At 37.8% G+C, this 24857-nt stretch overlaps 1 protein-coding gene and 1 pseudogene across 31 annotated transcripts in view; one reads left to right on the plus strand and one right to left on the minus strand.

The window, feature by feature from the left end:
• RIMS2 (regulating synaptic membrane exocytosis 2) overlaps positions 1-24857 on the plus strand; it is a 743118-nt gene that overhangs the window by 44992 nt on the left and 673269 nt on the right. The gene's annotated exons all lie outside the window — the stretch shown is intronic.
• LOC129398638 (mediator of RNA polymerase II transcription subunit 21-like) lies at positions 14899-22867 on the minus strand (annotated as a pseudogene).

A 24857-nucleotide genomic window follows, 5' to 3' on the forward strand; every position in this document is an offset into this window, starting at 1 on the left:
AGAAGACATTTGTGCAGCCAACAGACATATGAAAAAATGCTTATCATCACTGGCCATCAGAGAAATGCAAATCAAAACCACAATGAGATACCATCTCACACCAGTTAGAATGGCGATCATTAAAAAGTCAGGAAACAACAGGTGCTGGAGAGGATGTGGAGAAATAGGAACACTTTTACACTGTTGGTGGGACTGTAAACTAGTTCAACCATTGTGGAAGACAGCGTGGTGATTCCTCAAGGATCTAGAACTAGAGATACCGTTTGACCCAGCCATCCTATTACTGGGTATATACCCAAAGGATTATAAACCATGCTGCTATAAAGACACATGCACATGTGTGTTTATTGTGGCACTATTTACAATAGCAAAGACTTGGAACCAACCCAAATATCCATAACTGATAGCCTGGATTAAGAAAATGTGGCTCATATACATCATGGAATACTGTGCAGCCATTAAAAAGGATGAGTTTTTGTCCTTTGTAGGGACATGGATGAAGCTGGAAACCATCATTCCGAGCAAACTATCACAAGGACAGAAAACCAAACACTGCATGTTCTCACTCATAGGTGGGAATTTAACAATGAGAACACTTGGACACAGGGTGGGGAATATCACACACTGGGACCTGTCATGGGGTGGGGGAAGGAGGGGAGGGATAGCATTAGGAGATATACCTAATGTAAATGACGAGTTAATGGGTGCAGCACACCAACATGGCACATATATACATATGTAACAAAGCTGCATGTTGTGCTCATGTACCTTAGAACTTAAAGTATAATAAAAAGTAATAATAAAATGGCCATACTGCCCAAAGCAATTTACAGATTCAGTGCTATTCCTATCATACTACTAACAGCATCCTTCACAGAGTTAGAAAAAGACTATTTTGAAATTCATATGGAACCAAAAAAGAGCCCAAATAGCCAAGGCAATCCTAAGTAAAAAAACAAAGCTGAAGGCATCATGCTACCTGACTTCAAACTATACTACAAGGCTACTGTAACCAAAACAGCATGGTACTGGTACAAAAACAGACAGATAGACCAATGGAACAGAATAGAGAGCCAAGAAATAATGCCACACACCTATAATCATCTAATCTTCAACAAAGTCAACAAAGTCTAGCAGTGGGAAAAGGACCCCCTGTTCAATAAATAGTGCTGGAATAACTGGGTAGTGTTTGTGAAAGATTGAAGCTGGACCCCTTCCTTATACCTTATACAAATAGCAACTCAAGATGGATTAAAGACTTCAATGTAAAACCTGAAACTCTAAATATCCTGAAGATAACCTAGGAAATACCATTCTGGACATAGGCCCTGGCGAAGATTTAATGAGGAAGACGTCAAAAGGAATTGCAAAACAAATGCACCTTGACAAATGGAAGCTAAAGTACTTCTGCATAGCAAAAGAAACTGTCAACAGAGTAAATAGACAACCTACAGAATGGGAGAAAATATTTGCATACTATGCATCCAGCAAAGGTCTACTATCCAGCATCTGTAAGGAATTTAGACAAATTTACAAGCAAAAAACAAACAGCACCATTAAAAAGTGGGCAAAGGACATGAACAGATGCTTTTCAAAAGATGACATATACGCGGCCAACAAGCATATGAAAAAATGCTCATCTTACCATTAGAGAAATGCAAATCAAAACCATGATGAGATACCATCTCACCAGTCAGAATAGCTATTATTAAAAGGTCAAAGAGTAACAGATGCTGGTTAGGTTGTGTAGAAAAGGGAACACTTATGCACTGTTGCTGATCATGTAAATTAGTTCCGCCATTATGGATGGCAGTTTGGTGATTTCTCAAATAACTTAAAACAGAAGTATAATTCGACCCAGCAATCCTATTATTGGGTACCTACCCAAAGGAATATAAATCACTGTACCATAAAGACACACGGAGATGTATGTCCATTGCAGCACTACTCTCAATAGTAAAGTCATGGAATCAGTCCGGATACCTATCAACAGTAGACTGAATAAAGGAAATGTGATACAGACATAACATGAAATAATATGCAGCCATAAAAAGAAGATCATGTCCTTTGCAGCAACATGGATAGAGCTGGAGGCCATAATCCCAAGTGAACTAATGTGGGAACATAAAAACAAATACCACATGTTCTCATGTGTAAGTATGGGCTAAACGTTGAGTACACATGGACACAATGAAGGGAATAACAGACATCAGGGCCTACTTGAGCATGGAGGGAAGGAGAGGGAGAGAATTTTAAAAACTACCTATCATGTACTGTGCTTATTGCTTGGGTGATGAAATTATCTGTACACAAAAGCCCCAAGAAACACAACTTACCAGTATAAAAAACCTGCACATGTACCCCTGAAGCTAAAATAAAAGTTAAAAAAATGGGCAAAGGACCTGAATAGAAATTTCTCGAAAGAATACATATCGATGGCCAATAGGTATATGAAAAAATGCTCACCTTCACTAATTATCAGGGAAATGCAAATTAAACCCACAAAGATATATTACCTCACAACTATTAGAATGACTACTATAAAAAAGGTAAAATATATGTTTTGGAAATTATGTTGAAAGAAGGTAACCCTTACACATGGTTGGTAGGAATGTAAGTTAGTACAGCCATTATCAAAAACAGTATGGAGGTTCCTCAACAAACTAGAAAGAGAACTAACATATGATATAGCAGTCGTTTAACCAAGTATATATCCAAACTATATGATTTCAGTGTGTCAAAGAGATATCTGTACTCCCATGTTCATTGTGGCATTATTCACAATTCCCGAGATATGGAATCAACCTAAGTGTTCATCAACAGATGAATAAAGAAAAAATCTGGCCAGGCATGGTGGTTAATGCTGGTAATCCCAACACTTTGGGAGGCCAAGGTGGGAGGATCACTTGAGCCCAGGAATTTGAGAGCATTAAGGTGTGATTGTGCCCCTGCCCTGCAGCCTGGGTGTCAGAGAGAGACCCTCTCTCTCTCTCAAAAAAAAAAAAAAAAAAAAAAGAAAAAGAAAAAAAGTGCTATAAATGCACAGTGGAATACTATTTAACTTTTAAAAAGAAGGAAATCCTATCATATGCAACAACGTGAATGATCTCAGAGGATATTATGTTAAGTGAAATAAACTATGGATAGACGAATACTGGACGATTTCACTTATATGTGGAATCTAAAGAAGTTGAATTCATAGAAAGAGAGAGTAGAATTGTGTTTACCAGGGACTCTGTGGTGGGGTTGAAATAAGGGGATTTGTGAGATGGTGAAAAGACACAAAATTTCAGTTAGATAGAATGAATATGTTCAAGACATATATTGTATAACATGGTGACTATAGTTAATAACAGCATATTGTACAGTTGAAAATTTCTAAGAGTAGATTTTAAATGTCACCACACAAAAAATGATATGTGAGATAATGCATTTGTTTTATATATTGATTTAGTCATTCTACAATGTATACATATATCAAAACTTGTGCACCATGAATATATACAATTTATACTACTTGTCAATTAAAAAATGAAGATAAAAAATTCCTGTAAAGCTTGATCCAAAATAGCTATTCAAATGTAAAATGACATACTTTCTCAAGTTATTTTCAGCTTAAAAGCCCTTTTACAAGTTATCTCATCTTATACTTGCAGTGATCCCATAATGTAGAGGAAATAATATTATTTTTACAGATGCAGTAACTGAAATTTAAATAAGTTAGGTGACATTCAAAGTTATACTGGGGTAGCCCGGACTTCATCTAAGTCTTTTGAATTTATACCTACCTCTTCTCCATAGGAAGTTATATGTATTAGTTAAGGCTGGCATAATGCTGTGTCGAGATCAATTTACTCATAGAACTCAGAGAGTATTTTGTAAGCTATTATATTTTCTTTATAATATTGAGAAGCCACTGCCAGAGAGTTGAACGTGTTCTCAGTAATTTTGTGTTTTCTTGGTATACCACATATTTCTATAGGAAAAAAAATACTGATAAGGGTTAGGTTCCCAGGGTTAACACAAAAACCTACCTAACAAATAGGTAGGTTTAATGACAAAGCAGGATTTGTCATTTGTTGCAACATTATAGCATTTTATCTATATTAGCTTCTATGGATCATGGCGGGGACCTAAAGCTACTTCTATGGGAATATGCATTATAGGTTAAAACAACTGATTTAGGAAAGATAATTTTAGAATATAATCAACTTGAAAATTAAATCTCGATAAATAGAGTTAGGATCAGTGGTTTGGGAAATACAAATCAAAATATAAATCTTCTGATTCGGGAGAATTAAATGAAAAAATGTATGTAAAGTACTTAACACAGTGTTTATCTCAATAAATGCTAGTAGATTCTCAAAAACCGATAGCTCATTGTCTCTCCTCTTTTTACTCATATTACTGATCCTTAGTGATTACCAACACTGCAATATAATCTCCATTCTGTCTCCTGGCTAGGATAGAACTACCTTATCTTAACACTGGACTGCTAAGCAGTGTGTTTTCAAAAGCCCTTTCAAGGCTCTTCTGAACTGCCAGCATCAAATGTTCCATTCACCTTACCTGTCTTTCTGGGCCTTCTTGGTCAGGAAAAATGTCCATGTGTTCATTCTGATTTTCTTATTTTCTTTCCCACTTTTAGGGAAAAACACAGAGTAAACATAGTTTTATATTGGTTTTAGACTTTGTGATATTTAAAAACATGTTTTATATATCATTTAGAAAATATTTATCACCTGCTGTGTTCCAGGCACTGTTCTAGAAATTTGGGACACTACAGTGAATGAAACTATCAGATAAACCCTTGATAATTTCTACCATACAGGAGTTTACATTCTCTATCATTGCTATTTCCATAAGTAATGACTGTAACAATCTTATGGCTGAAATATTTTTGTTTTTATTCAACACTTTTCACTTATAACTAACTGAATTATAACTCCTTGATTTATAACTAAATTGTAACCTTTTCAGTTATAATTTAGGCCTAACCATGCACAATTTTGAAAATGTACATAAATCAAGCATAACAAAATAATCTCTAGTATTATAGAAAGAGTACTGAAAATGAGTAGTCTGTGCTCCAGTTCCAGCTCTCCTGTAAATGAATGTGCAACCTTGAACAAGTTACATAAATTCTCCCAACTATGGGTAAAATTAAAATTTAAGATTGGGTTATCTCCAAAGTTCCTTCAGTTGTAAAAATTTCTGTGATCTTAAAGTTTTCAAAAAGGTGTATAAAGTACCTTTATTTTTTATTTTTTTTTTGAACAAGTCAGCAAACTAAAATTTCAGTTTATTTTTGGACCGCATTGTTTTACAGGTAGGCATTAACTCAAAAAACAAACAAAAAAACCCAGCAGTTCGAAATTTGATAGACAAAAGAGGAAAAAAAAGAAACCTTGTATTTATTTTTATTTTATTTTATTTTTGAGACAGAGTCTCGCTCTGCCACCCAGGCTGGAGTGCAGTGGCGTGACTCTCGGCTCACTGCAACCTCTGCCTCCTGTGTTGTTCAAATGATTCTTGAGCCTCAGCCTCCCGGTAGCTGGGATTACAGGCATACACCACCACGCCTGGCTAATGTTTGTATTTTTTGTAGAGATGGGGTTTTGCCATGTTGGCCAGGGTGGTCTCAAACTCCAGGCCTCAGGTGATCTGCCCACCTCGGCCTCCCAAAGTATTGGGATTATAGGCATGAGCCACCGTGCCTGCCCCAAATCTTTTATCTTTGGCCTTTTTAACCATTTCATACAAACCAATGACTTATAGTACAGCTAAGTACATACATGAAAAAATTTACTGGAATTCTTGGGATAAGATAGTTTTTTTTTTGTTGTTGGTTTTGCTTTTTTTAAACAGGATTTTTCCTCCTTTGAGATTGTAAATATGAACATGGTCACACCACAAGTAAAGTCAGAAGTAGGACAGAGAACAATCTGAAGGGTGGTTTGGTCATTGGAGATCATTAAAAATGGCTGACCCAAACAATATGTGCAAAAATATAAAATGTAAATTAAAAATACAAACAAATTTCCTTTTTCAAGTACTTTTAAAAAACAAGCAGGGCCTTTAGTTCTTTTTCCTTCTCTGTTACAAATTCTTGTGGTTTTGTTTGGGTGGTGGAGAGCATGCATCATTTACAGGTAGCACTGCTGGGCCTCTCTTCTCAAAGGTGACCGTGTGTTTAGATTCTGAGATGGAAATGGAGAGTAAATATGTCATGGTGGCCTTTCAAATATTTTTTAACTTTTTTTTTTTTTTTTTTTTTTTGCTCTCTGATCATCCTTATTTGGTCTATTTTGGTATCAACATCGTCATCCTCATCAGCTGCCCATTTGCCCCCAGCAGCCTCAGCTCCCTCATCTTCATCTCCATCCTGTTCCTCACCATTATCTTCTTATTTCTCTTCCTCTTCCTCCTCACTTCCTTCTTCTTCTTTTTCATCTCTCTCATTGCCAGCCTTCTGATCCTCATTTTCCTAATTAGCCTTCCCATTAGCAGGGACATCTCTTCCATTTTCTGCCTCCCCATAACTTCCTTCTCCTTTATGCCCTTGGTGGTGATCTCGGAGCTGGTGTCCACGGCTGCTTCACGGTGGAGCATGCCAGTGATCCGATGCAGGGGATTAAAAAGAAAGAGAGAGTTCAGGGACTCTGGTGATCAAGCTGCAGAGTTTCCTGCTGTGGAGGTGGCTGCTGTGAGAAGGGAGCAGGACTGAGAACAATGCAGAGATGGCTTTTAAGAGCAGCCAGTGAGGCTAAAGTATCTTTTCTTTAGAATGTGATCTTTTCCTAATGACACTGTCAACTCATGGTGGATCCAGAATTCAAGTCTCATTATAAGTTAAAACTAGTGCTAGCACACTGAGGACATTCAATAGATACTTAATGAAATTAAATCAATATGTGTTAGATTATCAAAAACCATGAAATGTCTGAGATTTTATTCTATTGACAAACTAACAAGTTAGCCTGCCATGGTTTCAGGATGCTGGCAGAAGAAATGAAACTCTGGGTCAGAGATGAAGGGCAGTTGATTACTCACAGCAATAATAGTAGCCAGTGTATTATTTGTTTCAATTCTGTAAGCTCCTATTCCCACAGGATGAAATAAAGAAGGCCAGATTATACCTACACATGCAGTGAGCTGAATTATAGGAGAGGAGCTCTGAGGCTAGGGCGTCAAATCTTTTATAGCATGTAGTAAGTATGCTTTACTGCCCTTTGACCTAGAAGGAGACATTATTATTTCCAAAGCTGCCCCCAAATCTGTTGCTGAAGCAGAGCTTATCTTCCAAGTGTTTACGGTGTAAACAAAATAGTTCAGAACAATAAGTCAGTGCATCTTCTCACAGGACATGAAGAAATAAGGGACATCCATGAATTGCCTTCCAACAGAGTATTAGAATTATTGTTATATTAAAGGATAAAATAGCTGGACATGGTGGCATGTGCCTGTAGTCCCAGCTACTCGGGAGGCTGAGGCAGGAGAATCACTGAACCTGGGAGGTGGAGGTTGCAGTGAGCCAAGATTGCGCCATTGCACTCCAGCCTGGGTGACAAGAGCGAAACTCTGTCTAAAAAAAGAAAAAAAAGAAAAATAGCTAAGTTTAGACTTGATCTTATCTATCTCTACCAACTAAAGTATTAGAAACTGATAAACATGTGCCCTTTATATAAACAATCTTCAGAAGGGAGCGCACTCTGAAAGCAACATTTAAGTAAATTCTTGAATGTTGCTGAATACACAGATCAAACATTTAACTATGCTTACTCATTGACTCAAGGAAAGGATGGAAAGGTAGCTCATATAATAATTCAAGTGTTTTACATATAAAGTAATTGGGCTGTGTGTCAATGTCTGGGGATTCAGAGATTGTTAAAGAACACAAGGTAAACACAATCATTTGAAATTTAAGATATGTTTTTAAATTTCAAGAATAAGTTTATTTCAGACATTTCTTTCACTTTATCAAATCTCTTAATCAAAAATGAAACCCCAGATACCATATTTATGTTATTTTGAGGTTGTGTTAATAAATATAGGTGTTCTTTTTATGTTAAGTAGGAATCGTTAGCAACTTAACTAGTAGTGCTTGTAAACAGACAACAACAACAAATCCTAAAAACCAGACATCAGTGAAAACAAACCAACAACCAAAAATTACTATCTGTACCTTTAAATTTGTAAGCATTTTTTAGAGTTTGTTTGATAAACTTAGGTTGGTTTTAAAATTTAGCTCAGTGACTCAGTTGCAGCTGTTCCAAATAATTGGTCATGAGCTTTTTATACTAGCTGGCTTAATCTAACAGAGTGCAGCTTCCTGCGGCTTTTTCCTCTCTGTGACCAAGAATCTGAAATATATATATATCTTAAGAGATTATCTTAGTCATATATATTTAAGAATAACAACTTAGTATAGGCTTAACAAAGAGCAATTTTTATATACTTTTTATTTTAGATAATTTTGATCTGGCTAGATAAAAATAATAGGAATTCCAAATGACTATATATTTGAAAAATAAGAAACATACCCATTGAATCAATTTAGAAAATCCAGGCATATGAAAGAAGTACTCCTTTCAGTTAGAAATAGCTACTTTAACACTTGTTATATAGCCCAATCACTATGTCTTGATATTTGATTTATTGCTTCTGTAATGATTAAAATTATTTCTCTGTTATGACAGTGGTAGAAGTCAAGAGATACATAAACATTACCAGTTCTTACCCATCGAAAGACATTTCTTCTTTAAAAAAACCCCCCAAACCACAGCACCACTTCTTTTCTTATATCAGCAACAACAAAACTAGAGCAACAAAACAAAAAAGTGTGTTCCTATTATATCTTGAGTTAATAAATGTTAGCTTCTTGACAGCCATAAAAGTGAGTTAATGCCTACCTGAATGGGTTACTCAAGATCTTTATATGGGCAGGTATTTTTTTCCCTGCCTTTGTTTTTATGGCCTGTATTAGTCCATTTTCATTCGGGTGATAAAGACATACCTGAGACTGGGCAATTTACAAAAGAGAGGTTTAATGGACTTACAGTTCCACATGGCTGGTGAGGCCTCACAATCATGGCGGAAGGCAAGGAGGAGCAAGTTACATGTTACATGGATAGTGATAGGCAAAGAGAGAGCTTGTGCAGGGAAACTTGCTCTTATAAAATCATTAGATCTTGTGAGACTTATTCACTATCATGAGAACAGCATGGGAAAGACCTGCCCCCATGATTCAGTTACCTCCCACTGAATCCCTCCCACAACATGTGGGAATTCAAGATGAGATTTGGGTGAGGAAACAACCAAACCATATCATTTTGCCCCTGGTCATTTCCAAATCTTATGTCTTCACATTTCAAAACCAGTCCTGCCTTCCTAACAGTCTCCCAAAGTCTTAACTCATTTCAGCATTAACTCAAAAGTCCACAATCCAAAGTCTCATCTGAGACAAGGCAGTCCCTTCTGCCTACGAGCCTGTAAAATCAGAAGCAAATTAGTTACTTCCTAGATACAGTGGGAGTACAGACATTGAATAAATACAGCTGTTCCAAATGGGAGAAATTGGCCAAAACAAGGGGCTACAGGCCCCATGCAAGTCTGAAATCCAACAGGGCAGTCATTAAACCTTAAAGTTCCAAAACAGTCTACTTTGACACCATGTCTCACATCTAGGTCATGCTGATGCAAGAGGTGGGTTCCCATGGTCTTGGGCAGCTCCACCCCTGTGGCTTTGAAGGATACAGCCTCCCTCCCGCTGCCTTCATGGGCTGGTGTTGAGCGTCTGCGGCTTTTCCAGGTGCATGGTGCAAGCTGTCAGTGGGTCTACTATTCTGGGGTCTGGAGGACGGTGGCCCTCTTCTCATAGCTCCACTAGGCGGTGCCTCAATAGGGACACTGTGTGGAGACTCCGACCCCACATTTCCTCTCTCCACTGCCCTAACAGAGGTTTTCTATGAGGGCCCCGTCCCTGCAGCAAACTTCTGCCTGGGCACTCAGGCATTTCCATACATCTTCTGAAATCTAGGTGGAGGTTCCCAAACCTCAGCTCTTGATTTCTGTGCACCCGCAGGCTCAACACCATGTGGAAGCTGCCAAGGCTTGGGGCTTCCACCCTCTGAAGCAACAGCCTGAGCCGTACCTTGGCCCCTTTTAGTCAAGGCTGGAGCAGCTGGGACACAGGGCACCAAGTCCCTTGACTGCACACTGAAGGGGGACCAAGGGCCTGGCCCACAAAACCAGTTTTTCCTCCTTAATCTCCAGGCCTGTGATGGGAGGGGCTGCAGCAAAGGTCTCTGACAAGCCCTGGAGACATTTTCTCCATTGTCTTGGTGATTAACATTCGGCTCCCTGTTACTTTTGCAAATTTCTGCAGCTGGCTTGAATTTCTCCCCAGAAAATGGGATTTTCTTTTCTATCACATTATCAGGCTGCAAATTTTCCACACTTTTATACTGTTTCCCTTTTAAAACTGAATGCCTTTTAACAGCACCCAAGTCACATTTTGAATGTTTTGCTGCTTAGAAATTTCTTCACACAGATACCCTAAATCATCTCTCTCAAGTTCAAAGTTCCACAGATCTCTAGGGCAGGGGTAAAGTGCTGCATCTCTTTGCTAAAACATAACAATAGTCACCTTTGCTCCAATTCCCAACAAATTCCTTATATCCATCTGAGACCACTTCAGCCTGGATTTCATTGTCCATATCATTATCAGCATTTTGGTCAAAGCCATTCAACAAGTCACTAGGAAGTTCCAAACTTTCCCATATTTTTCTTTCTTCTCCTGAGCCCCCCAAACTGTTCCAACCTCTGCCTGTTACCCAGTTCCAAAGTCACTTCCACTTTTTTGTGTATCTTTTCAGTAGCACCCCACTCCTGGTACCAATTTACTGTATTAGTCCATTTTCACGCTGGTATTAAAGACATACCCAAGACTAGGCAATATACAATAGAAAGAGGTTTAATGGACTTACAGTTCCAGGTGGCTGGGAAGGTCTCACAATCATGGCAGAAGGCAAGGAGGAAAAAGTCACATCTTACGTGGATGGTGGCAGGCAAAGAGAGAGCATGTACAGGGGAAACTCTCTTATAAAACCAGCAAATCTCATGAGACTTATTCACTATCATGAGAAAAGCACGGCAAAGACCTGCCCTCATGATTCAATTACCTTTCACTGGTCCCTCCCACAACACGTGGGAATTCAAGATGAGATTTGGGTGGGGACGCAATCAAACCATATCATGGCCTTAAATCACAGTCCACATTGTTGCACTGCAGTGTCTAAGTCTGTTGCATACTCTTGGTCTTAATTCTCCTGCACAGGAGAAGAACATAACTTTTGTTAAGACATGCACTAAAGTTAATCTCTTTGTTCAACTCATCCAAAGTGTGTTTATTTGAAATATGATTACGTGCAAAATTTAACTGATTTAAAACAACTCCATCAGATTCTGTACCTTTAAATGAGTATTGTCTTCTTCAAAGTAGTCACTTTGGGAGACTATGGGTTTATTCCAGCCATCTGTCATTGTTTGTATTAGGGTTTTCTAGAGGAACAGAACTAATAGGATAGATGTATATATAAAGGGGAGTTTATTAAGGAATATTGACTCACATAATCACAAGATGAAGTCCCACAATAGGCCATCTGCAAGCTGAGGAGCAAGGAAGCCAGTCTGAGTCCCAAAACCTCAAAAGTAGGGAGGCTGACAGTGCAGCCTTCAGTCTGTGGTTGAAGGTCCAAGAGCCCCTGGCAAACCACTGGTGTAAGTCCAAGAGTCCAAAAGCTGAAGAACTTGGAGTCCAATGTTTGAGGGCAGGAAACATCCAGCATGGGAGAAAGATGAAGTCCAGAAGCCTTGGCCAGTCTAGTCCTTCCACGTTCTTCTGCCTGCTTTTATCCTAGCTGTGCTGGCAGCTGATTAGATGGTGCCCACCCAGATTGAGGGTGGGTCTCCCTCTCCCAGTCCACTGACTCAAATGTTAATCCTTTAGCAACACCCTCACAGATACCCAGGAACAATACTTTGCATCCTTCAATCCAATCAAGTTGACACTCAACCATCACGCTGGTCTTACCATTTTTTAGGAATTAGGCATGGTTATCTTTTTAAAGAGTGAGAGTGAGGAGAGAGAGACTAAACGTTATATGACACAGCTCTATCTTCAGCTTTTTAACCACACATGTAGAGAAGCCTCATACTTGGGACTTTTACTGGGTTCTATTTATGTTGTCATCTGAGACTTGACAGACATATGGGCTAAAGACATGTATGTGTACGGAAGTTCATTGTTTCTCATTAACATTTACACTAGCCTAGGAAGTACATAGCACCTGTGCCCTGGTTAGTGACAGAATGAATAGTCTAGGTGCAGTTTATAAAAGGTGCCGTACAGCAACTCTCTTTAGCTCCAGTGGCCTTTGTTAGATGTAAATGTACTAAAGTTAAGGAGGGAGGGAGAAGGAAATCTGATTTTGTGCTGTTTAATGTTTTTTTTTTGGAGACGAGGTCTCACTCTGTTGTTTAGGCTGGAGTGCGGCGGTGCCATCTCAGCTCACTGCAAGCTTGACCGCCTGGGATCAGGTGATCCTTCTACCTCAGCCTTCCAAGTAGCCAGGACTACAGGCATGCACCACCACACCTGCTAATTTTTGTATTTTTTTGTAGACACGTCGTTTTTGCCATTTTGCCCAGGCTGGTCTCGAATATCCGAGTTCAAGCAATCTGCCCACCTTGGCCTTCCAAAGTGCTGGCATTACACCGCACTTGGCCTAGCAAGTGTTTTGACTCTGTGGAATTTTATATAATTGTATAAAAAGGAGCAAGTTGAGAAGAATGAGATGTAGAATTTTACTGAAGGTGAAGGCCAAGAATAGGTCTACTATACTGTTAATATTGGTGCTGTAGTCTTATGGAGTATCAGTGATGCCAGTGGGCTTAGGGAGGCCTCTGAACAGTGGTGAGACCTTGACCCCAGCCACTGTCCCGGTTCTTGACACCTTTGCGAGAGAGTTCAAGGACGAGTCAAAGCAAAAGTAGAAAGTATTTTTTGTAAAGTGAAAGTACACACTCAAGGGTGGGAGTATAGGCCTACTCAGGAGAGTATGTTATGCCCAATATGTTTGGGGTTTGTCAAAACCAAAAAATGTTTTTCAAATTAAGAGGCAGAATGATCATAAGGATTTCTGGGAAGAGAATAAGATTTCTTGGAATTGAGGTGCCACTGAGTTTTATAACAAACATAGGTATACCTGGAACTGTCATGGTTCTGGTGAGATGTGGTTTAGTATAATAATGAGTTTATAATTGAACCTGGGGTACAATTTGAGTCAAATCCAGTGCCATGTTAGATCTAGCTTGTCTTAACTGGTATTTCTTACATCCTGTTTGTCAGGGTCTTATTGGCTCCTCCCCCTTCCCCATTCCTGTAGCTGGTTTCTGTGTTCCTTCTATTTTAGTCATGTGAAACTGTTGCCTGGTATTTCCTATTTCTTCTGTGACCACCCCATATTCCTGTCTCATAAGGAAGCAAGAAAATGGCTCTCTTTCTCAGTTGTTTCAGGGAGATGTTCAAAGTTGTCATTTTCTATAGATTTTCAACACTGCTCTGATACCCTTAACTCTCAGCTGATACCCAAAGACTTCCTACTTTGTTGGGAAAATGGAGTGTATAACATGTGTACTCTCAGTTTTTCTACTTTCCACTTAATACTTGCTTGGATATATTTACATATATTCATATTTTGTAGTGAACATTTATTGATTACTTCTCCCAGGATAGAAACCTGTTCCTTCTATCGAATTGTATGCTAAATTTCCTAGCCATCTATTTTAGGTGGTAATTACTTTGGAACAAGATGTATGGAATCTTCAAGAGCAAAGGTGGTCTTGTTCTATATCCTTTCCTATATCCTTGTACTGATTATTCCTGTCCTTTACTAACCCTTCATTTTCCTGGCCAGTTCTTACTCAGTTATCTCCCTTTCTGTCTCCTTGAATCCCTTCATTGAGATAATTCACATACTGTACAATTCAGCCTTTCAAAGTGTTGAGTTCAATGCTTTCTAGTATATTCTCAGAGCGGTGCAACTATAACCATAGTCTAATTTTAGAACATTTTGTTCTTTTGTTCCTCCTGAAAGAAACCCTGTACCCGTTAGCACTCAACTCCTCCCTTTTCCCTTCCCTCATCCTAGGCAACCACTAATCTTTCTATGGATTTGCCTGTTCTGGAGATTTCATATAAACAGAACCATACAGTATGTTGTCTTTTATGACTACTTTCACTTAGCATAATGTTCTCAAGGGTCATTCATGTCATAACATGTGTCAGTACTTTACTTCTTTTTTTATTGTGGTAAAATGCACATATAAAATTTTACCGTATGGCATTTGGTACATTTGCAGTGTTGTGCAAACATCACCACTATCCAGTTTTGGAATATTTTCATCACCCCAAAAGGAAACCCTGTATTCATTAAACACTCACTCCCCATTATTCCCTCATCCCAGCCACCAATCTGGCAACCACTAATCTCTTTTCTGTCTCTCTAGATTTGTCTGTTCTCATTACTTTATATAAATGGAATCATACAGTATGTAATTTTTTTGTGTGTCTGGCTTCTTTTACTTAGAATACTGTTTTCAAGGTTCATTCATGTCGTAACATGTATAGTACATTTTTGTTTTCTTTTGTGGCCAAATAATAATCTGTTGTATGAATATGCCACATATATGTTGACAAATGTCCATCAGGTGATTTGTTTCCACTTTTTTGACCATTATGAATAATGCTGTGAACATTCATGTACAAGTTTTTGTGTAGGTGTGTATTTTCATTGTGCTTGGATATATACCTAGGAGTGGAATTGCTGGGTCATATGGTAACTCTAGGTTTAAGTTTTTAAAAAACTGCCAGACTTTTCCAAAGGGTTGCACTATTTTACATTCCCACCAGCAATGTGTGAGGGTTTTACTTTCTCCACATCCTTCTCAACACTTGTTATTTTCTCTTTTTGGTTGTTTCCATCCTGGTGGGTATGAAGTAGTATCCCACTGTGGGTTTGCCTTGCATTTCTCTAATGACAAATGATGGTGAGCATCTTTTCATGTGCTCATTGGCTGTTTTTATATTTTATTTGAAGAAATATATATTCAAATTCTTGGCCTGGCATGGTGGCTTATGGCTGTAATCCCAGCACATTGAGAGGTTGAGGTGGGAGGATTGCTTGAGCCCAGGAGTTCAAGACCAGCTTGGGCAACATAGTGACACCCTATCTCTACAAAACAAATAAATAAATAAAAGTAAATGAAATAAAAACAAAAAAAATTAGCTGGGCTTGGTGGTGTGCCTCTGTAGTCCCAGCTACTCAGGAGGCTGAGGTGGGAGGATTCCTTGAGCCTGTGAGGTCGAGGTGGCACTGATCTGTGATCCTGCTGCTGCACTCCAGCCTGGGTGACAGAGCAAGACCCTGTTTCAAAATAAAATAAGAATAAAATAAAGTAAAATAAATTAAAATTATGGTTCAGAGATGGTTTAATCACAGTTTTATAACCTTGTTTATCAAGAGTGAAAATTGGAGATTATTAAAAGTAGCTAAAAAGGTAACACATGTCAGTGTTTAATGTTTCTGTAACTGTTGGTAAGGCTTACCATCTAAATCTGAGACAGAATTCTTAATGTTGTTGGAACAATCCTTTTCTCAGCCACATAGTATTCACTGGTGCTATAAGTCTGGAAGAGACTGGCCATGGGTACTACTTCTTGTCTTCAGCTGTAACTGTGATCAGTTGTGACTGTGCAATATCAGCAAGTGCACTTTGTATCTTTTCTAGAAGCATTTCCCTAGATAAACAATATGTAGCAGCTTCATGGTTTTGTTCTTCTAGCTTACATAAGGGAGTAGCCTATAAAGCAGCTGTAGATTCTTCACTGGGTAAGGAATCTATCAAAACATGAATGTCTTTTGCTGTTTGTGCAATCAGTGCTATAAGAAGCTGAGCATATTCTTCTGTAGGGTTAGCTGGCTGGTCTTTGTTAATTGCTGTCTGAATATTATTAAAAGAGGCAGGAAGACCACATTGCTGCAACACATCAGTGGCATTGCAAAACTGATCTGAAAGCGAGTTCATGGTGTCTTAGGGAGCTGCATGAGCTGATCACCGTGTTCCTCTTGCTCTTTTCACTTTCTTGATGGAGGCCTTTGCACAAAGTTAATTTTGATGTCCAATTTATCTTTTTTTTTGTTTTTGTTGCTTGTGCTTCAGTGTCATATCGAAGGAAACCATTACCTAACCCAAGGTCATGAAAATTACTTTTATGTTTTCTTCTAAGAGTTTTACGGTTTTGGCTTTGACATTTAGGTCTTTAATCCCCTTGGAGTTAATTTTATATGATGTGAAATAGGAGTCTAACTTCATTCTCTTGTATATGGATAAACAGTTTTCTCAGCACTATTTGTTGTAAATACTATTCTTTCTCTACTGAATAGCCTTTGCACCTTTGTCAAAAATCAATTTGTCATTGATACAAGGGCTTATTTCTGGACTTCAGATCAATAGAACTGATCTGAAAAAAAGCTAACTTGGATTTCAATAGTAATTGTATTGAATCTGTAGGTCAATTTAGGGAATATTGCTGTCTTAACAATATTAAGTTTTGTGACTTATGGACATGGGGTGTCTTTCCATGTATTTAAATCTTCTTTTTTTCCCAATAATGATTTGTAGTTTTCAGTATACAAATCTTACACTGCTTTTATTAAATTTGTACCTCAGTATTTTTTTCTTTTTGATTTTTTTTTTGTTTAAAGATACAGGGTCTTGCTCTTTTGCTCAAGCTAGAATATAGTGGTGTTGATTTCAGCTCACTGTAGCCTTGAAATCCTGGGCTCAAACAATCTTCCTACATCTGCCTCCTGAGTAGCTAGGACTACAAGCATGTGCTACTACCCCTGGCTAATTTAAATTTTTTTTTTTTTTTTTTTTTGGCAGAGACAGGGTCTTGCTATGTCTGGTCTTTCGCAGGCTGGTCTTGAACTCCTGGCCTCAAGCAGTCCTACTGCCTCAGCTTCCCGAGTTGCTGGGATTATAGGTGTGAGTCACCATGCCTGGCTCATGCTATTTTAAACATGCAATTGTTTTCATAATTTCATTTTGGAAATGTTCTTTGCTAGTGTCTGGAAATACAATTGATCTTTGAATATTGGTCTTGTATCCTGCAATTAGTTTTAATCTACTCAGTTCTTAAGACTTTTGTCAAATATCACGTGTTCCAGGAAGTTTTTACACATCCTTTAGGACTGCATTAGGTAACCCTTCTTTGTGTTGCCCTAAATCCCTCCCTGTACCCTCATTATACAATGTACTTCTATGCTGTTTTGTTGTTGTAGGTTTGTTTCTAGACCTCTCATCTAAACTCTTAGATTGATTTTCAGTACTGATGTTGCCAGCACATTCTCCACAAAGAATAGAGTTTTGGAAAAATAACACCAATTAAAAAATAGAGTTAGAATTGAAAAAATTATGAGTTATCACATGCTTTATTACTTATTTATTCATTATCAAAAGGCAATTTTTTGAGTTCTTTAAATGAGTTAGCTAAACTCACATGCATATTGAATGTTCTTATAAATAAGTCTCTCACATTTCATAAATCCTCTGATGCTTCGCTTCTCTAAACTTTTCCAGGAAAAAATTTTTGCAGGAGATTGTAAATGTGTTTAGGGGTGGAAAAGGTCGATAATGCTCCAGCACACTGAGAGTACCTTAGGAGCATGGAATTGTGTTTTATTTATTGGTAGCATAGTCCCTGGTTGTTAGCATGATCCCTGATAACATGATAGGTATCAATAAATTAATTATTGAATTAATGTTTCTACCTGCAAATCTTAAAGATAGCTTGTTCAAAAATAACACATTTATTGAGCACCTACTAAGTACCAGTCACTAGTCTAGTCTCTGTTTTGTATAGTGATTAGAGCTTTCAAGGAGCTTAGCTTTTAATAAGTAGGGAGAACTCAATATTTCCAGATAAAGTTTGCAATTAAAAGTAATTGCAAAAGCTGCAATTACTTTTGCACCAACCTAAGTATTTATTGACAAAAGCTATTGTTTTTACTGTTTTTCCTATACCAATGACACAAAATAAATATTTTGGAGCCTTCTTTGACTGTTCTTGTACTGTCCTAATGATCAATTGGTCTACTTATAATTTTTCCTTTTTCTTGTCTATATAAATTCTCACTCATTTTTCTTATCTGTTATGATCTGCCATCAGTGTTAGAGAACACAGACCTGTTAACTAGATTATAAATTTGACAACAGCAGCTGTGATGTGTCTATGCTCTAGTATTGTGTTTGGTACATACTATGTATTCATTAAGTGTTTATTGAATGAATAAAGAATGTCACTTATGATCTCAAAAACATCATACCTATGTTCAACAAAATAAAATTTCAAATCCCCTAATATACAACATTCATAATAGTCTGATCAATTTACCTTTCCAACCACATCTGCATTGTTCCCCTTTTCCCACCTTAACACACACAAGCCTCCTTGAAGTTTCTTGAAAATACTGTAATAGGATGTTAATAGAGATGGAATATTAACTTATCAACTAGGAGTATAGAATAAAGCTGCTTTCCTTTTTTTACTTTTGGTGTGGATACTGTGACAGCAAATAATGAAAAACTAATTGTTTGACACACAGATTTCTTATATATGGCATATATATTTGTCATATGTATGTTTGTGTGTATATGTATATATGTACCTACTATATGTGTATATATGCATTTCTATTTTTGTGATTTATAGGCAAAAGGTGTTATATTAATACTTTTTGTTGTGAGTAAAAAAGTACTCACCTTACACTAGCTTAAGGAAAGAAAAAAGAAATGTATTGGTTCATATAACTGGAAAGTCCAATAGGTAACTGGATTCAGAGCCTCAGAGAATATCTTTAGGACTCTCTCCATTGTTCTCTTGGTTCTGTTTCCTTTTGTTTGCTTCAAAAATTTTCTTCTGTCTGTTCTGCAACTGAGAAAGACACACAGCTTCCATATTTAGGCTGCATTGTCCAAAATTAATAGTTCCCTCACATATTTCTAATGCACATAACAAAAGCAACAGCATCAATAATAGTAATAGTGTGTCCAGAATTGGTTCCTTCCGGTGGGTTCTTGGTCTCTCTTGACTTCAAAAATGAAGCCACGGACCCTCGCAGTGAGTGTTACAGATCTTAAAGATGGTGTGTCAGGAGTTTGTTCCTTCCGATGTTCAGAAGTGTCCGGAGTTTCTTCCTTCCAGTGGGTTCATGGTCTCGCTTGACTTCAGGAGTGAAGCTGCAGACCTTCTTAGCAAGTGTTACAGCTCTTAAAGGTGCCGCGGACCCAGAGTGAGCAGCAGTAAGATTTATTGTGAAGAGCGAAAGAACAAAGCTTCCACAGCATGGAAGGGGACCTGAGCGGGTTGCTGCTGCTGGCTCGGGTGGCCAGTTTTTATTCCCTTATTTGGCCCTGCGCACGCCTTGCCGATTGGTCCATTTTACAGAGCACTGATTGGTCCATTTTACAGAGTGCTGATTGGTCCATTTTTACAGAGTGCTGATTGGTGAGTTTACAAACTCAAGCTGCTTTCTACAGGGGCTGAACTAATGGACATTCACACCAACAGTGTGTAAGCATTCCTTTTTCTCTGCAGCATTGCCAATGTCTGTTTGTTTTTTTTTTCACTTTTTAATAATGGCCATTGTGACTGGTGTGAGATGTATCTCATTGTGGTTTTATTTGCGTTTCTCCAATGATTAGTGATGATGAACATTTTTTTCATATGTTTGTTGGCCACTTGTATGTCTTCTTTTGAGAAATATCTGTTTATGCTCTTTGCCAACTTTTTAATGGGGTCATTTATTTTTTATTTGTCAATTTATTTAAGTTCCTTATAGATTTTGGATATTAGTACTTGGATACATAGTTTGCAAATATTTTCTCCCATACTGTAGTTTGTCTGTTTACTCTGTTGATAGCTTCTTTTGCTGTAGAGAAGCTCTTGAATTTAATTAGGTCCCAGTTGTCAATTTTTGTCTATGTTTCATTTGCTTTAGAGGTCGTAGTCATAAATTCTTCCCCTAGGCCAATGTCCAGATGAGTATTTCCTAGGTTTTCTTCTAGGATTTGTATGGTTTGAGGCCTTACCCCTACATTTAAGTCTTCAATCCAATTTTTTTTTTTTTCTAGATAGAGTCTCGCTCTGTTGTCCAGGCTGGATGTGGTGGTGTGATCCCGGCTCAGGTCCTCTGCCTCTCAGTTTCAAGTGGTTCTCATGCCTCAGCCACCCAAGTAGCTGGGACTACAGGTGCATGCCACCACGCCCAGCTAATTTTTGTATTTTTTTTTTTTTTTCAGTAGAGATGAGGTTTCACTATGTTGGCCAGGCTGGTCTTGAACTCCTGACCTCAAGTGATCCACCTGTATCAGCCTCCAAAAGTGTTGGGGTTACAGGCGTGAGCTACCACAGGTGGCCTTGTCTTTAATCCATCTTGAGTTAATTTTTGAGTATGGTCACAGTTAGGGGTCCAGTTTCATTATTCTGCATATTGCTAGCCAGTTTGTTTATTACTATTTATTGAATAGGGTATACTTTCTCCATTGTTTATTTTTGTTGACTGTCTAAGATCATTTTGTGGTAGGTGTGCAGCTTTGTTTTTGGGTTCTCTATTCTGCTATGTTGGTCCCTGTGTCTATTTTTGTACCATATCATTTTGGTTATTATAGCCCTGTAGTACAGTTTGAAGTTGGGTAATGTGATACCTCCCGCTTTGTTCTTTTCATTTATGATTGCTTTGGCTATTTAGGCTCTTTTTTGGATCCATATGAATTTTAGAATTTTTTTAATTCTGTGAAAAATGATGCTAGTAATTTGATAGGAATTGCATTTGATCTGTATATTGCTTTGGGCATTCTGGATATTTAATGTTATTGATTCTTCCAATTCATGAGCATGGAATGTTTTTCCATTTGTTTGTGTCCTCTGTGATTTCTTTCATCAGTGTTTTTTAGTTCTCCTTATAGAGATCTTTCACCTATTTGGTTTGATGTATTCTTAGGTATGGGCAAAAACAAAGGTTTTTAGATAACTGTATTATTTTCACTGGCATGTCAGTATTGTATTTATTTGTTTCAGGTTTTTGCATCTTACATGTTCCCGATTGGCCATTGACTTCAGTAAGCAATAGTTTTTTTTTTCCTATCTAAAAGTGTTTCATCTGGCCAGTGTATGTATGCTTCATTCTTTTGCAAGTTGAACTGCTTACTTATATTATAATCTGCTTAGAACGATCTAAGAGATATCACTTACTGGATGCTATTCAAATAAAAACTGGATATCATAGTTGCCCTAGGTTCCCCCACTTTAGTAAATAAAAAGATATTTGGACAAACCATAATAATTCTGGTATGGAGTGCTTTTGCCATTCTTCTTTATAGCAATGAATCTTCAGACAATACTCTCAAACACCAGTCTTTGTGTAGTTTCCACTAAGCTTTGTTATATAAAAGCAAGCATCTCACAGACCGATATTGTTCATAGCCTTGTCCTGAACTCCTGCTCTAGTTTATTATGGTTGACTTGCTCTTATTTTTAGAGATTACTTCGTCTGTTTATTTCTTCACTTTATTCCTCTGATATGGAGCTATTCCAAGAATGTCATTCTCTGTCTATAATGTTTGGATTCACTGCAATTCCATTCTCTCTTTCTAAACTGTCTTTGGTTCCCCTTTATAAATATGCTTCTTGGTCTTCCCTGGTTCTTGGGACTCCCTGCGTTGTTTCAGTGTTACGAGTGGTACTTGGCTGGTAGACATATTCATGAGCTTTAGTAATTGTAACTGGTGGGTTAAAAGAAAGCCCTTGGGAAGAGAAATACATTGTTTACCTTAGAGCATTCTTTGATTTAAATGTTTACTTAGCGTACACCAAATGTGTACTTAATGATTAGGATCTGCCAAAGATACAAAGGAGATAGAAGATATTTCTAGCCCTTGTTGTGAAGTAACTTTAAATCTAGACTTTTAACCATATTACACTGAATGCCTGTGATAGCAATCACAATATCAGCATTGTAGCTATTAAAAATTTTTACATGGAAGGATTCTTGGCAGAGCCACAAGAATGTGTCCCTTTTTACTATCATAAGGTCCTAATTTATCTGACAGTGGACTCATATCCAGAATATATAAAACTCACACAAATCAGTAAAAGAACATATCACTCAATTAAAAAATAGGAAAGACACTTATGAGATTACTAGATAAAAGAACTTATATAAATGGCCATTGAACACGTGGAAAGTACTCAACTTCATTAGTCGCAGTGGGAATACAGAATAAAACCACAGTGAAACACTACTGTGTACCCACTAGAGTGGCTTAAAAAAGAGACAATAGTAGGTGTTTTAAGGTTATGGAACAATTGCTACTCTGATACACTGTTTTTAGCAGTTTAAACTAAAGTCAACCGTTTTGGAAAATGGGCAGTATCTACCAAAGCTGAACATATGATACCACATGACCCAGAAATTCCATTCCTAGGTATATACTCAGCAGAAATGAATGCATGTACTCACCAAAAGAAAAGTAAAGAATGTTCAGTGCAACAATGTTTATAATATTCCTATATTAGTTTCCCATTGCTGCTATAACAAATTACCACAAATACTGGTTTCAAAGGTGGTGAAGTGAAGCTGGCTGCACTCCCCCACCACAGGAAATATGTATTTATATAATATATATTTATGTTTTATATATAATTTATATATATAAACACACACATACATATATATATACACATACAGCACTGAGATTATCACCAGTAATATCCCAGAATTCAAATATGAGGAAGAGACAGTTCCTGAGACTACAGAGAATTGAAAAAACTCTGAATGGATTAAGAGAATTGGATTTCCATGATGCTCCTCCCCACAATCTGCCTGGCACCAGATATGCCTAAAGTTTCCCCAAAACTACAGTTTCTACACTGGAAAAAGTGAGATCAAGGTGGATAACTAGTTTTGCTTCTAACTTCAGTTCCCTAGCAGGAGACTGTCCCTGCCTCAACCCAGGGGAAACATCAGGAGTACCTGAAGGAAAAATTATCCTTGAGGAGAACCAAACACAAAGTGGGAGGGCAGGACCACTATCCTCAGCATGGAAACCCTGCTATGTAAGTCAGCCAAAGGAGATGCCATGCTGTAGGAGGTTTGTTCCACAGGTCCCCTGGGCATGAATCCCTAGCCAGCCTTCCCACACTATAAGGCTATCCCCTTTGGGACTCATTTGGAATGGGTGGCACTCTGAATATTTACTACAACCAAGGCAAACTTGGGTTTAATGCACCAACTAGTGCCAAAAAGGAGGCAGCAACATGGCAGAAAAAACAAACAACCATAAGAAAGAAAATCAACGTGTAAATCACAAAGCATCTGTAAGCAAACATATCCAATAAAAACCACAATAAGCCAGATAGGTAAGACTAGAATAAATAACTAATCCTTGAATGCAAAGATGTAAATGTACATTCAAAAAAACAAGAGCAAAGAGGGAACCATGGTCTCCTCAAATGGAGAACGAATGAAAACAGTGGCTGACCCTAACGAGACAGCCATATGTGAACTCTCTTAAGAATTCAAAATACCAGTTTTAAGGAATCTAAATGTTCTCCAAGATAACATATAAAAACAAAAAAAGAGCCCATATAGCCAAGACAATCCTAAGTAAAAAGAACAAAGCTAGAGGCATCATGCTACCTGACTTCAAACTATACTACAAGGCTACAGTAACCAAAGTAGCGTGGTACTGGTACCAAAACAGATATATAGACCAATGGAACAGAACAGAGGCCTCAGAAATAACATCACACTTCTACAACCATCTGATCTTTGATATCCCTAACAAAAACAAGCAATGGAGAAAGGATTCCCTATTTAATCAATGGTGTTGGGAAAACCGACTAGCCATATTCAGAAAACTGAAACTGGACCCCTTCCTTACACCTTATACAAAAATTAACTCAAGATGGATTAAACACTTAAATGTTAGACCTAAAACCATAAAAACCCTAGAAGAAAACCTAGACAATAACATTCAGGACATAGGCATGGGCAAAGACTTTATGACTAAAACACCAAAAGCAATGGCAACAAAAGCCAAAATTGACAAATGGTATCTAATTAAACTAAAGAGCTTCTTCACAGCAGAAGGAACTATCATCAGAGTGAACAGGCAACCTACAGAATGGGAGAAAATTTTTGCAATCTATCCATCTGACAAAGGGCTAATATCTAGAATCTACAAGGAACTAAACAAATTTGCAAGAAAAAACAAACAACCCCATCAAAAAGTGGGCAAAGGATATGAACAGACACTTCTCAAAAGGAGACATCTATGCAGCCAACAGACACATGAAAAAAATGCTCATCATCACTGGTCATCAGAGAAATGCAAATCAAAACCACAGTGAGACACTATTTCAACCAAACACTGATAAGTGGGAGTTGAACAGTGAGAACACATGGACACAGGAAGGGGAACATCACACGCCAGGGCCTATCAGGGGCAGCTAGGGGAGGGATAGCATTAGGAGAAATATGCAATGTAGGTGACGGGTTGACAGGTGCAGCAAACCACCATGGCATGTGTATACCTAGGTAACAAACCTGTACATTCTGTACATGTATCCCAGAACTTAAAGTATAATTTTAGAAAATTTAAAGTATTAATACAGTTACTGTGTGATCTAGCTATTTCATTTCTTGGTATTTACACAATATGAATGAAAA

Source organism: Pan paniscus, chromosome 7 (assembly GCF_029289425.2).
Source record: "Pan paniscus chromosome 7, NHGRI_mPanPan1-v2.0_pri, whole genome shotgun sequence".
NCBI lineage: Eukaryota > Metazoa > Chordata > Mammalia > Primates > Hominidae > Pan > Pan paniscus.